The following is a 14182-nucleotide window of genomic DNA, read 5'->3' as shown; positions in this document are numbered from 1 at the left end:
GTGTCCCATTATTGCGACTCATATGTTTCAAGTGTTTGAGGAACTCTTCCACCTGCTGTGGCTTAGTGAAAAAGAGTAGTTTGCCCTGGTGAGTGACTAAGGCATGCGGGGTACAGTAGCGCATAATCAATTTGTGCCAGCCGTAGCTTGTTTTTAACATCTGTGAATTTGCGCCTTTCCTCTTGGACTGTAGGAGTAAAGTCCGGATAGATGGAGAATGTATTGCCATCATAATTTAGTTTTTATTTGCTTCTTGCTACACGGAGTGCAACGTTCCGATCTCTATTGTTCAAAAGTCTTGCTATGATGGGACGCAGTGTGCTGCCAGGAGGCGGATGCGGCCCCAGAGACTGATGCGCTCGCTCCATTATAAACTGGTTGGAGAATGATTCCGCTCCGATTGATTACAGTAGTAGGTTTTCCACATATTCCTCCATCTTCCCCGTGTTTGTTAATTCAGGAATACCTAGGATGCAAATAATTTTGCGCTGACTTCGCACTTCTAAATCCTCATTTTTCGCTGCAATGAATTTCAGGAGTATATCGACGTGGGCGCCTTGTGTTGTAACTCGAGTTGTTGTATCTTCATTGTCCGAAATGAGCCTTTCCGCCTCCTTGACGCGGTCCTCATGCACCTCCAGCTTATGCACAATGGCATCCATGCGTGACGACATTCTGTCCACTTTGTCCACTATGGTGGAGAACCCTTGTCGCACCTCCTGAAGTATACTTTGTATATCAGTGTTCTGCGCTGTCGCCCAAACCAGGGTCTCATCTCTTTTGTCTAGATCCTGATCGTCTTGCAGGTTTCGGCACTCCTTTTAGCCGCCTCAAAGTTTAATTTAGGTTGTCGAGTGTCTGGCTTGCCCATGGCGTCCTGTATTCACGGACTACTTATTTATCCTTGCTGTGGCCTCGTGCACTCTATGGGCAAAGGATATGACGGGCACAATGGCTGATGAGGCCCAAGTGTAGAAGAGTCTGCGGCACAGTGGGTGTATCACAGTGCCTGCCACCTGTGCGCCCAAGCTTTAGGTAGAGCTCGGCTCCTCCAGAGAACCAGCAGTGAGCAGTGCAGAGCAGCCAGGTCCCTCCGCCCCCAGGCGCGCACATTGCCACAGGTGGATTACAGCCAGTCCGATGAGCTCAGAGAGGGCAGTGGGCTATACTACAGCAGCACACAGATATATTCAGGATGTCGTCAGAGCAAGCCCTACTGATCCAGCCAGCATAGTTTGGGGAGAGATCAAAGGGTCACCTTTTTAAAGTCGTCCTGTCTTCGGCTTCACCTCTGTATGTGCCTCTATATCCAACAATAGCTCCCCAAGTCAGCAAGGCTCAGCATAAATAGAGGGATCGCACTGTGCATCCAGTTCTCTACTGCACAAAATGGCGGTCAGTAGCACCCGGCCTCAAGCTGGCACCCGTCCAGGGAACCCAGGTGCCCATAAAGAATCAAAGGGAGGGCATTGGCATATGGCCGCTCCGCAATCACTCACCCCGTCCCCCACCAACACCAATGGGGGCCGTCTTGGGGAGAAGGGCCACGTCTGTGAGCTGCGTCACTAAAGAAGCGGGCACCTCTCACACCCCAGCATCAGAAGCAGGAAAGGTCAGGCCCAGCGCCTGAGAGCACACTTGTAAGGCAGCGAGGGAAGCACAATGTCCGCGGGAGGCCTCCAGCGCCCCGATTCCCACCAGTGCAGTGTTGATGGTGCGTGTGCAGCCCAGCGCCGATCCACCAGTTCACAGGGCAGCGAGAGTAGCACGATCGCTCCGGGCCATCACCAGGCGCCGAGGCCCCACTCAGGATAGCGGTGGCGGCACACTCCTCACCGCCAAGGAGCACAGCGCACTCCCAGTGCAGATCTCACGCCGTCGCTCACCTACCACCCTCAGCATCGGCACAGTCAGCGCAGTCTGTCTCAGGCCGCAAGTAGGCAGAGTCCCCAGTGAGGTACTAGCTGCGGGTGCTGATAAGGCGAGCCGGGCCAATTCCTCCAGCGCTGCCGCCCGACCCGCGTCCCAGGGCCTAGCCGCCTCGTGTGGAGCAGCGGACTCACGTAGTTCTTGTGGCCGCGCTGGGGAGCCACATCGCTCCACCCTCTCCCTCGGCCGGATCTTCACGCCTCCACGGTAGGAGCACGGTCAACCCAATTCAGCTAATCTTTGCAGCCAGTCTTCAGCTGGTCTAATTCTTCAACAGGCCGAGTTCTAACGCAGCTGTGGGGCCTTAGAGCAGGATAAATGAAAGGATTTCCACGCTAGGCTGCAGGAGCCTCACAGTCGTGCTGCCATCTTGCATGTGCGCCACCTAGCGCCCTCCTCATATCTATTTTAGTTGGTTTGGATATTCAGTGACAAAATGTGTTGTGTGAGAAGTGGCAAGGGGAGGGCTGATTGGATCTTGGCAGCTCAGCATGTTGATGAAGAAGAATTATATGGTCCAAAGAACTGCTTTTCAGATGAACGGGGGTCATGATAAATGTTGAAATCCAGCAGACATGGTGATATGAGAGGACAGAAATCTAAGAAATGCAGAAAGGCATTGCTGGGACCACCTGCTAGGATGAAGTACACAATGACATGGCTAGTAATGGAGGACGAGCATGCTTAATGCTCTTTTGAAGCTTGGGTGCCTGTATATATGGCTTTAGGAAATCTGGGTGACCCAACCAACTCATGTAGGCTTGGGCAGTGTACAGTACAGGGTGAAAATTGTCTACAAGGGATTTTATTTATGATCAATGTTCAAGTTATTTGTTGACTTTAATCACTAAGTTTGTCATATACGATCAAACTAGAAGGTGTCCAGAGGACCACAGCATTGGATGTGGATTTTGAGTCTGAAAAAAGAAGCACACGGAAAATCCTATTTGTATGAAAATATATTCTGTATTTTATATATCAGAAATTAATTCAAGGGGATACAACAAATAAAATAACATAGGCAAACAATGTCATGAAAAGATGTATAAATCAATTAAACAAATCAAGTCACAACAAACATCCGCTCCAAAATTTGGAGAGGTCGATGTTTCGGTCTTTGAAGCAGTAGTCTATAAGACCATCATCAGGACAATTCAATATTGCAGAGGAAGCCCCTTAGGTATCAAGATGGAAGCGGAACTGCTTAGTTGATATGAATTATAAATAAAGTAGAGCTAAAAGTTAACTTTTCTTTCAAGTTTTAAAATACTTTTAGCCTCTTTTCATATACATTTAGAATTCCTGGTTATTTGTTAAAGATGGAAAATATTCGGTAACTGTAAATGAGATATTTAAATGATGTCTGTTTATTATGTAAGTTTTATTGATTTATTTTATCCAAAATAAACTTTATTGAAGATGACGATTATGAAAACTACATTGGGCAACGTTGCGAGCCTCGTTGCTGTGCGATGCAAGATAGAGAGATCCAAAACCCGTGCTATAGCCTAAGTAAAACTATACACAAATGACAACTCTTGGCAATGCTGTTTCGGCAAATATAAAATAAATACACACGCAAGAGGTCAGAAATGGGTCACAGAAAATTGTCTCACAAGTTTCAGGCCTAGAGAATTTCCCAAAGTACAAAGCAACACGTTCTTAGACAAATAAATGTACTCTGTGGTCAGCAGGAAAGTCACACAAGGTCGTGTGCACGAATACAAATAATGCAGGAGCAGCAGGAATGGAAAATAACAAAAAGAGGGCAAGTGGCAATGACGTTAATAGCAAGACCGATGCAAAAGAACTAGGCCACGCAAACAGGTCAATGGATGAAATAGTTAATTACCATCTCCTACAAAGTTACCTTCTTATGCCCCTGCTTGTACCACGGATCAATACACCGCTGCACAAGCACTTGAACATACAGGCACAGAGAGGGGTTAGCCTGGGAGTCTGAGCTACCTCCAGTAGTGACGCACTGAAAAAGGTCGCAGAGCTCCGCAAACACCCTGCACAGTTAAGTAACATGCTCCAAAGCGAGCTCTGTTGCGGCTTTCCTTCTCCGTGTGGAATGAGCCTCGATCCAATGTGAAAGGGTCCACAGCCCACTGCATGGAAAAGTCTTTCTGACTAGGCTAGGTGCAGGGAGAGGGTCCATCCCCTTAAAAGGGAGAGCCGAGGCTTGCGAGCAGACCAAAAGAGCAACGAAGGCCCTAGCAGACATGTATAGTAGCCTGGTCTGTCTGAGAGGATGATGGAATGCGCGCGCATATCCCCGGCTCCACCCCACCCCCCACCCGAATAGTTCACCAAGACATTGGCATCTGCACCCTACGGTTGCTGAATGGAAAGCGCGGTGGAATGCTGCGAGTTCAAAAAACAAAAGGGGGAATGGCAATACGGACCCGAAGACCGCGCCTGTACGGCAGGAATGTGGACGAAGGAGTCTTGTGAGCGTCATGAACTTTGCACAGGGAGGTAACCTGTACATGCACCCCTAGCTTGGAGTTAACGAACATGATCACATGTAAAATTAACAAGCATCCCACACCAGTTGGCTGATCACACCAGAAAGCACAGCAAAATGGGTCTTGGCCGCAGAGTCGTCTCTGTCCAAGAACCCGACACTCGTTCATAGCAAGAACGCAATCGTGGGAACTGGCACAACACGCCACGGACCTTGGGACCCGGGCGCACGCTGACATAGGCAGAAAAGCACTTACTCACCACATAACGCAAACTCTAAATAAAGAACCAACTACGTCCCTGTAACTTTTTCCGTAGCAAACCACCATCTACCTACCTGCTCCCAAATCCAACACTGGCCCTTTTTGCGGAAGCAAGTATCTACCCAGTTTTCAGAGCAGTGTTCTTTCAGTGAAAACAATCGATATCATGAGGAACAAGCACTCACCTGGGCTTCCTCCGGCGGCCGTATGACAAAAACAAACCCATAAAAAAAAAAAAAAGAAACTCCGCCCACCGCCGCGATGACGACATCGCAGAGGCGGAGAGCGAAAAAATCTCGGGAACGCCCCCGAATCTGGTCCGGCCTTGACGGACAGATCCAGCTCCCTATGGCTAGCCTCCATTTATGGAGCTAGCCAATGGGAGCCGGGGGACGTTCCTGTAGCCCATATAGTAAACATTAGATTTCGCCTGCGCCGAAAAGCTGCGCAGAGCGCAGCCTTCGGCAGGCGAAACCTAAAATTCCAGGGACAAGTGATATTGGGGTCACTAACCTTTAACAAATTGATCTAGGATCCCTTATCACTGCGCATAAGTCACAGTGTACAGGAGTTCTGGACCATTATTAATCAAGCAGCAAACTACATAGTAGCATAAGAAACATTTAGCTATGGGAACCACTGCACAGTGTAGGAGTGACTGTGGCTCTACTGGTTATTCTAAACCTGAGTGCAATCTATTAAGTAAATTAGAGATGGACAGCAGGCACACCGACCAAATATAAGCCAAATTCATTTAAAATTATAAAGTGTTAATATGCAGCCCATTTTTTTAAATAAGAAAACTGAAAAAGAACTTTTAGTGCTCAATTTTACTAAGGTTTATTAAAAGGGAGAACTTATGGTGGATAATAATCACACTTACATCCTTATTTGTAGTTTGTCAGGTAGAAAGAAGGCTGTAGCCTATTCTGGCCCAATTGCAGGTTACCAGATTTAGATGTGGTAAACCGCATCATAGTGTTCCCGCACAATGAGCAGCCCTCGGTACGAAAATGATGGTACAACACTCAGGATCCCTTTGGGCACAAGGAGGGTAAAATAATCTCAGTGGATTCCCCTTTGCGAAATATGCCTGTCCCAAATAACAGTGTGCTGACAAAAGCACGTCATCATGTTACAAGTGGTGGATAGGGAAGAAGACTCAGAACTTCTAAAAGACTGGGTGATGGGTTGTATGAGAGAAGTATGCACATCCAAAGTCTACATATTTAGAACGCATTAAGTGGGTAGGTCACTGCAGCAAGAAACAAACAAGAAACATTGGCAATGCCAATAGGTCTTGCCTATGGGAGAGCTATTGGATTTGTCCATTTCTTGTAGCTCAGGAACAGTGGAATTATGCGGCTGGTGAGAGTCAAACTTTGTGGCAGGGTTGAGTAAAGTATGCAGCAAGAAAATACAAATGATGTGGCACATTTTGTGATGTATTTCTTCATTATTTTGTCATTTTTAAGCTTGTTAATAGTGTCTGGGCATTAATTGTACCTCATTAGTACACCGGTCGTGTAGTTCCCACTAATCCATAGGGCCTGCGTGTTTGTTTGGACAACATAAACTTTAGGCGAGGTGCCTAGACTGATTCAGGGCACCCCGCCTAGAGACCAGCAAGCTCACAGTGCCACCACACGCCCCCCCTAACCTTACCAGGGAGCTAATCGTTTCTGGTAACCACTGAACAGGAGAACCCTCAGGGATCGTGGAAACAGATCATAACTTTTCGCTCAGTCATTCGTGCGTACTTGTGCTCAGAGAAATATACAGAATACACAGTGGGATGTTTTCAATATATTTATTGAACCAACATTATTTTTGTATAGAATACATGTGCTGTGATAATCAGTAGACAGAAGCAGATTAAAGTGATTGCAGACACCAACAGTGTAAATAGAGCTCTACGATGGTGCTACAACAGTGTATATGCATGCATATAAACAAGGCAGTAATCAGGCATACTCCTACTATGCAAACCCTACTCTAAGTACCTATAGTGTGTGTTGGTGTAGAGCCAAGAATCTCCCCTAGGGGCGATCCATCCCCATTACTTGGTTGGAGAGAATGAAGGACTCCCTCTTAGTCACAAACTGGACACCCCTTACGGGATGTCGGACCGATGCGTGCAGGGACACTCAGTGTCAGCTGAAGTGCCTCCTCTGCTAATCTATCAGTATGCTCTTTATATATAAAGGAAAGCAGCATTGAGATGTAAGTTGTAGATTAGCGATTTTATGGATATGTAGACAGCTCTATCGCCCCATGGATGAAGACTGAACGACATTTTTACATAGTGTGTAAAGAGGCGTTTTACATGATGTTTGAGACATCATGATAATGTTGTGCTAAGCTAGATGTGTAAACAAAGTTGTTTCAGTGAAACTAATCCAAAATTGTCGTGTATGCAAATATGTGCAAAGGTCATGGCAGAAAGGTTATTATGAAAAAGAGGACGATGTGAGAAATGAGCAGCTTCCCTACATGGGCCTAACCCAGGAATATAACACAACGTAATATTGCAATAAGCTACATAAAGGTGACCAGTCGACCTTCGCAAAGTACCTTCCACTGCGCAGCAACATGTGTTGCTGTGCTTTTACTAACTGTTGAACCATTTGAGCTAGAATTGTTTTTTTTTGTTAAAATCTGCAGATTATGCAGCAGATGGTGGATTATGTTGCAAATACTGCAAATCTACAATTATGCGAAAATCGTCACACAATCGCATAATTCTAGTGACCCTAGCTAAGCTGTACAGCAGGTAAATGAAGTTGAGGGTGGCTTGAGGGTTCGGGGGTAGACAGAAGTTAAGAGAAGTAAGAGTGACTTGATGAATATGGGTTAGGTGGCGGTAAAGGGGGTGGCTAGAGGTAAAGGAAGGTGGTCCTGACTTGAGGGATCAGGGGTGTGTTTAGGTAAAGGGAGGTGGGGAGACGAGGGTTCAGGGTTGGGGAGAGGTAAAGCGAGGTAGGGGAGACAATGGTTCAGTGGTGGGGAGAGGAAAAAGGTAGGTGAGGGTGATTTGAAGGCTCAGGAGTGGGTAGGGGTAAATAGAGGTGAGGTGACCCGAAGGCTCAGGTTGGGAAAGGGAGGTGTGGGTGACAGTGTTCAGGGATGAGTAGAGTTAAAGGGAAGTGAGGGTGACTTGAGGGCTTGGGGTTTGTAGAGGTAAAGGGAGGCGAGGGTGATTTGGGGGTTCGGGATAGGAAGAGGAGACAAAGGTGATTTTAGGGTTAGCTAGTGGTAGAGGTAAAACATACACGTTTTGAATTACTTGTGTTTCATGAGGGGTAAAACAGTCAGAATTATAAATGAGGTAACCAACAAATAAGTGGGACACAACAGCAAAGTTAATTCAAAAATCACATACTGCATGGCAACAGTCTTAAATCAAGGAAGTAGATTTACAGCTTCCTCATCAATAAAGAGAAAGGCAGGCAAAATGTATGTTTCTGTTTCAGAAATGTACCATATAGTTTTGCCACCAATAAGAGCAGAGGAATCCCGGAAGACGGGGTGTACCATCACCAGAGAAGAGGAAGTCGTGTCAGGAGCCGGAGCGTTTGTGGTGTATGTTGAGAGTATCGAAGGAGACGAAGAGAAGCGAGGAAGAAGACCAGCAGCCAGAGAGGAGAAGCCAGGAGGAACATGGATGTTACAGGTACGGGACAGGTTCGCGGGTGGGTTGGGAGGAGAGGTCACCCAACCGCCTAACCGAGATCCCTACCCCTCCTGCTTTTAAATCGCCTCACATCACTTTCACCTCACTTCTAAGCACTCGACCGCCGTATCAAGTTATCCACCAGAGTGCTTCACAACGTGCACGAGTGTGTGTAGGTGCCTCCTTCAACCCCGGACCCATTACATAGTGGTTTATGAGCCGAGCAACTGCCTGATACCATTCTTTTTCTTTCTTTACTTTATGTCCTACCTCCACACCAGCTTTGCCGGAAATCGGACAGATAACGGAGATTGGATCCGCAAAGCACTAACGCAAAACTGGAACGTGCCAGGTTAAAACGAGGAACGCCAAACAAGACGGATACCGCCCAAAGTCCTTCAGGAAGAACAACAACTCAACGCAAACGTGTCCTTATCAAAATAAAGCCTTATCTGAGCAGATCAGTCTCACAAGTTGTTAATCCAACCCCGCCACTGACACCTAAAGTATACACAAAAGTGATGGATTGTATGCTTAAATTAATCTCAGTCACTCGTAATTATTCGGGCCACATCCCAATCCATTGATATATTGTCCACCATGCCATCTCAGTTTGGGCCTAGCTATATGCGAATCACTTCCAACCCTGCTCCAATTGGAACACACCAGCCCGAACAGCAAAGCCAGGGCCTCCCTGAACTGACCACAAGCAACCCAGGACGGATTTCGCCCTACATAGGGATCATCAGTCAGGTATTACTTGATTCCAGTGACAGCGTGCATGGCAGCCAGGTATAGCTTGGTACCAGTGACTCTGTGTGCACGAGACCCACATCTGGGCATACCTGTGCCACTTAGGGTGACACAATAAATTGTACAAAAAAAGTTGAGTGGAATGCTTGGATTTTTCTCAGCCATTGGGAATTACTCGGGTTGCATGCCAATACATTGTTATCTTGCACACTATGGCACCTCGGTTTGGACCCAGCTATATGCAAATCATTATTGAACCAACCAGAACCTGCAGGCCAGGTCCTCCCTGAACCAGAACACAAGCAACCCAGGACCAGTTTATACCTTCTTAGGGCTCATCAGCCAGATACAGCTTCAATCCAATCACACAATGTGCACAGGGCCCACGTCTGGGCATACCCGTCACAAGTATGGTGCACACTAAAGTAAATAAAAATGTGATGAATGGAATGTTTGAATTAATCTCAGTCACTGGTAATTATTCGGACTGCATTGCAACCCATCCTTATTTTGCACAACATGCCACCGTTTGGCTCCAGCTATATGCAAATCGGTCTCGACCCTGCTCCAGTGGGAACAGTACAGCCCGAATTGCCATGCCAGGTCGCCGTACTTTATGCTCATCAGCCAGTTATAAGTACGTTTATTGTTGATTTAAAAATATTACCATGTGTACTTGTAAAAATATCCACATATAATAAAACATATTTATTTAAAATAGTACATTTAGACACATAGACATATTATTCATTTTATAAATCTAAGATTCCTCATTAAAATACTAAAGTTATCACCACAATTAGATTACCAATACGGGTATCTAAAAAAGTGAATTTCTTTTCTAGTACAGGTCATATTGTGCAAATTCACTATTAAGCATACCCGAATTAAACCCTCTTGGGAAATAGTACTGCAAGTTCTGTGTTCCAGGTTGGGTGGGGTCTATTGACAGGAGACTAATTTCCTTTTTGATAATAACATTAATTTAGTAAAAGCAGAGTATCAAACTAGATCTGTTGATTTAAGACATCTTCCAAGTGCTTGTCTGCAGGTTTGAACACCGCGAATGTTAAAAATACACTTCAATAGCCCTTTCTTTCTTCAATCGGGTCTGGAAATATACAGACTGAATGGGTGATGTTTTCTTCTCCTGTTTTGCATAATCTGCAGGACATGTGTGTTGTTGTCATAAAATGAAGGAGGACCCCGCTCAGACTTGTAGGGGACTGGGGGGGGAAAAAACGTTCTTTTAAAGAGAAACAAAGGCGTCCCCACCGGGAATGGACCGATATTCAATGTCCAATTGCAAGAGTCATCACTCAAGTGGAAACTAATTATCTACAACACAGCATGCCATCAATTGGGCGGAAAAGGTAAAGGTACAATGATATATCCTAAGTTTCTTGTGGGAAATTCAGAGTTATGCTAGGTACCCAGGAACACATTCACATTGCTTGCAATAGTATAATACAAATTTCAAGAATAAACTTCAAATTATTAGAATTCAATTTCTAAAAAACTAGAGAAAAACATTATATATCAGAAAAACATGCATGCATTATGCATGTTTTTCTGATATATAATGTTTTTCTCTAGTTTTTTAGAAATTGAATTCTAATAATTTGAAGTTTATTCTTGAAATTTGTATTATACTATTGCAAGCAATGTGAATGTGTTCCTGGGTACCTAGCATAACTCTGAATTTCCCACAAGAAACTTAGGATATATCATTGTACCTTTACCTTTTCCGCCCAATTGATGGCATGCTGTGTTGTAGATAATTAGTTTCCACTTGAGTGATGACTCTTGCAATTGGACATTGAATATCGGTCCATTCCCGGTGGGGACGCCTTTGTTTCTCTTTAAAAGAACATGTGTGTTGTTGTACGCAGCCATGGCATTGCATGAGACAGTCCCGGGAGAAAGCCAAATATTGCTTTGATAAAAGCCTTTATTAGTTTTGTAGACCAAGTTGTTTCTAGGTAAGTTTGTGATTTGAAAGTTTTGTATTTGTTCACAATCATCCATGCGTGCGCTCTTTTTGCAAGGGATTCTTTGTCCTTAAGCATCGACAATTGTTTTGTTATTCTGTTGATTATTTTTTTGAAAGACTCTGGCGTTATTGACATGTCACAAATTGAGTGTACGGAGTACTCGTCTAATGCTGTTTTTAGGTACTCCCAAAACTGTGATTTTTGATTTACTTGTATTTTTTGCCAAAGCAATTGACATATTGGGTTAAAGATGTTTGGTTTTATCCTTTTCCATACCTTTATGTATTGACCTTTCCCAGCAATGAGCTGGTTGGGTAACCCAAACTCTAGCCTTGTTTGGGCTGGCCATGAATTACACTTAAGCTGAAACAGAAACTTAAATATTTTTGAGATGGCATTGTTTACGGTTATAGAATCTCTTCCACACAGCGCCTCACCACCATATGTAATACTTGGCCATAGTTTTGCTTTTATTAACTTTAAGAGCGGAAGATAACTAGGTCCCCCCAAGAACCTCTGCAGTGTTCAAAATGCTGCAAGTAAGGTGCTACGTCTCCTTAGCAGGTCCATCTTGTGTTGCTCAAATGAGCCCTTATCGCCAAATAGTACCCCGAGGTACCAGTAGGTCTTTACCCGGCCAGGTATAGCTTTGTTCCAGTGACACAGTGTGTACAGGACCCACATCTGGGCATACTCGTCCAACTTAGGTTGCCAGACTAAAGTATATATAAAAGTGATGGGTGGAATGCTTGAGTTAAATTCCGCAACTGGAAATTACACAGGCCACAGCCCAATCCATTATTTTGCACACTGTGCAGCCTGCCAGTTCTGGCTTGCGTGTTCCCACGAGGAGCAGCTCAAGACCGATTTCCATATGTGTGGGTCCAGACTGAGGTGGCATGGTGGGCGAAAAACAATGGACTGGCATGCCATCCAGAGCAATTGCCAGTGGCTGAGATTAATTCAAGCATTCCATTCAGCAGCTTGTTGTTTTTGCATTTGATGCCCTAATTGCTCCGGGTATGCCCAGATTGCAGTCCCAGGCTCACTGTGCCACTAGAACCAAACTATGCCTGGCTCTAATAAGAGCTAAACCGTTCCTGAGTTGCTTGTGTTGCAGTTCAGGGAGGACCTGGCCTGACAGTTCGCCCTGTTCCCATGAGGAGCAGGGTCAGGACTGAGTTGCATATTAAGTCCAAACTGAGATGGCATGGTGGGCAAAAAAGGACATGAAGGATGCAGCCCAGAGAAATAGCCAGTGGCTGAGATTCAAGCATTCCATTCATTAATTAGTTGTTTTGTGCATTTACATCTGACACCTGGCATCGTCAGGCTCTATGGCAGGAAAGAGGTTTCCGTATGCAAGAGGTCACTACAGAGAACTTGCCCCTGCCCTAGCCTGACACGGCCCATGCAGTTCAAAAGTAACTTGCTCCCTTTGAAACGTCCCCGTCTCTAAAGAGGACAATGACAGTCTCCGTCTCGACACTAACCTCTGACTGGCTGCCGGCCCCCCGATGTGATATGGTAGTCTATGCAGCAGGCGGAGCTCCTATTCCGGTACTAGGGTCCTGATGTTCCCGAGCCAGTTTGTTGTTTTCATCCCCTCGTTATTGGCACCATGGAGCACCGGCTCTTGTGCAGCTGCACCATGTTTTCCGGAGCAGCAGGGTCACCGCTTCCGGTGCGCCAGCTGCAAGGGCCGGTTCCTCATGCCTCATGGGCTGTCCTTTACGGGGCGGGTCATTGTTTCCAACCAATTGCGAGGTTTATTGAGAAGGACAGCTACACCGGCCGCTCTAGTACCGCCCCTCAGTCTGCCAGTCGGTTTCAAACCAGCTTTTCAATTAACTTCCCTTATTATTTGGGCATAGAGTCGCGAAGAAAATAAATTGGAAGTTTAAGGTTCTGGAGGTAACACGTTCTGGAACATTCCGTTAGATTCGGGAGGATTCACCTGCAGGCAGGAAGAATCGGTTAGTTCAGCTTCTGTGTCTAATATATTGTTTTATTGTTTTTACCTACGTTACACCTGTGTCACAATATGTGTTGCTGCTGAGGTGTCACGTCTCATGCTGTCAGCACATGGCGACTTCCGGCCATTGAGTGAAAGTTTAGGTATCTGAGAGTAGTGCTTTTTAAGAGCAGATCGCACTGTATATACAGGTCTACAGGTTCCGCCCTTGACTGCCATACCGGTTCCTTACAATTAATTGTGAGCCTCGCTTTTCAGAGTAGGCTCACTCTCAGCGAGTCTCAAGTGCCATCTTGTTTAAAAGCCTCACACATTATGGAATCTTAACTGTTAGGGGTTATAACATATATTTTGTTCAAAAATGAAATCACACTGTGGACATTAATTTCTGTATGTGCCCTAGGCATTTCCTTAGCGTCATGGGAAAGGGACGGTGACATGCCACTCCTTTAGGCAAAAATGTTTCTCCTTTGAAGTAATAATGTTTCTTATTTGGACAAATAAATACGATGTATCGTGTGGTATTCTTGAGCACGGATACTCATATCAATATTGAAGGTTGGCAAAGGAATTAGATAAACCAAAATGCCCCCAATGATATAACAATGCATGCTTCTCCTCCACAACTTCAATAGCCTCAGCACTGTACCTGAAGTAGCTGAACTAGCCCCGCACAGGCACCTTCAGCTGCAAACTCGATCACTATGCTGGCGTACAGGGGTGATAGTGAGACACTTGTATTGGATAGTCAAACTAACCTAAAATAAACTGGACAAGAACCCTAGGTATAACTACAAATGACAAAGTAAACCCTGAGAACTCACATGGGCAAATTCACATGGGACAAGGTCCAAATCTTGAAGATTTATTTAACCCCTTCGATGCTGATGACGGAACGGTTCCGTCATGAGCGTCGGTTGAGCTGTGCTCATGACGGAACCGTTCCGTCATGACTCCGCCGGCGCAAGGCGGAGTCAGCATGGGCGGGGAATTCGCGCCGCACGCATGCGGTTAAAATTAGTCAACCAATTCAGAATACTCAAAATGTAAATACATGTGAATCAGTATAGGCAGTGAAAGCTGAACCCTATTCTAGTCAATAGCCAGGACCCAATATGGTCTA

The 14182-nt window shown here is 45.4% G+C and overlaps 2 protein-coding genes across 2 annotated transcripts in view; one reads left to right on the top strand and one right to left on the bottom strand.

Annotated features, from left to right (window-relative positions):
• Positions 1–12749, bottom strand: part of ANAPC16 (anaphase promoting complex subunit 16) — a 128183-nt gene extending 115434 nt beyond the window's left edge. The window contains exon 1 of the mRNA XM_078643076.1: positions 12578–12749. The gene's annotated coding sequence lies outside the window, so the exon portion shown is untranslated. The remainder of the gene's footprint in view (positions 1–12577) is intronic.
• A 112-nt stretch (positions 12750–12861) lies between these two features.
• ASCC1 (activating signal cointegrator 1 complex subunit 1) overlaps positions 12862–14182 on the top strand; it is a 771288-nt gene continuing 769967 nt past the window's right edge. The window contains exon 1 of the mRNA XM_078643075.1: positions 12862–13060. The gene's annotated coding sequence lies outside the window, so the exon portion shown is untranslated. The remainder of the gene's footprint in view (positions 13061–14182) is intronic.

Source organism: Lissotriton helveticus, chromosome 5_1, assembly GCF_964261635.1.
Source record: "Lissotriton helveticus chromosome 5_1, aLisHel1.1, whole genome shotgun sequence".
NCBI classification, from domain to species: Eukaryota; Metazoa; Chordata; class Amphibia; order Caudata; family Salamandridae; genus Lissotriton; species Lissotriton helveticus.
This window is presented reverse-complemented; position numbering and strand designations above follow the sequence as displayed.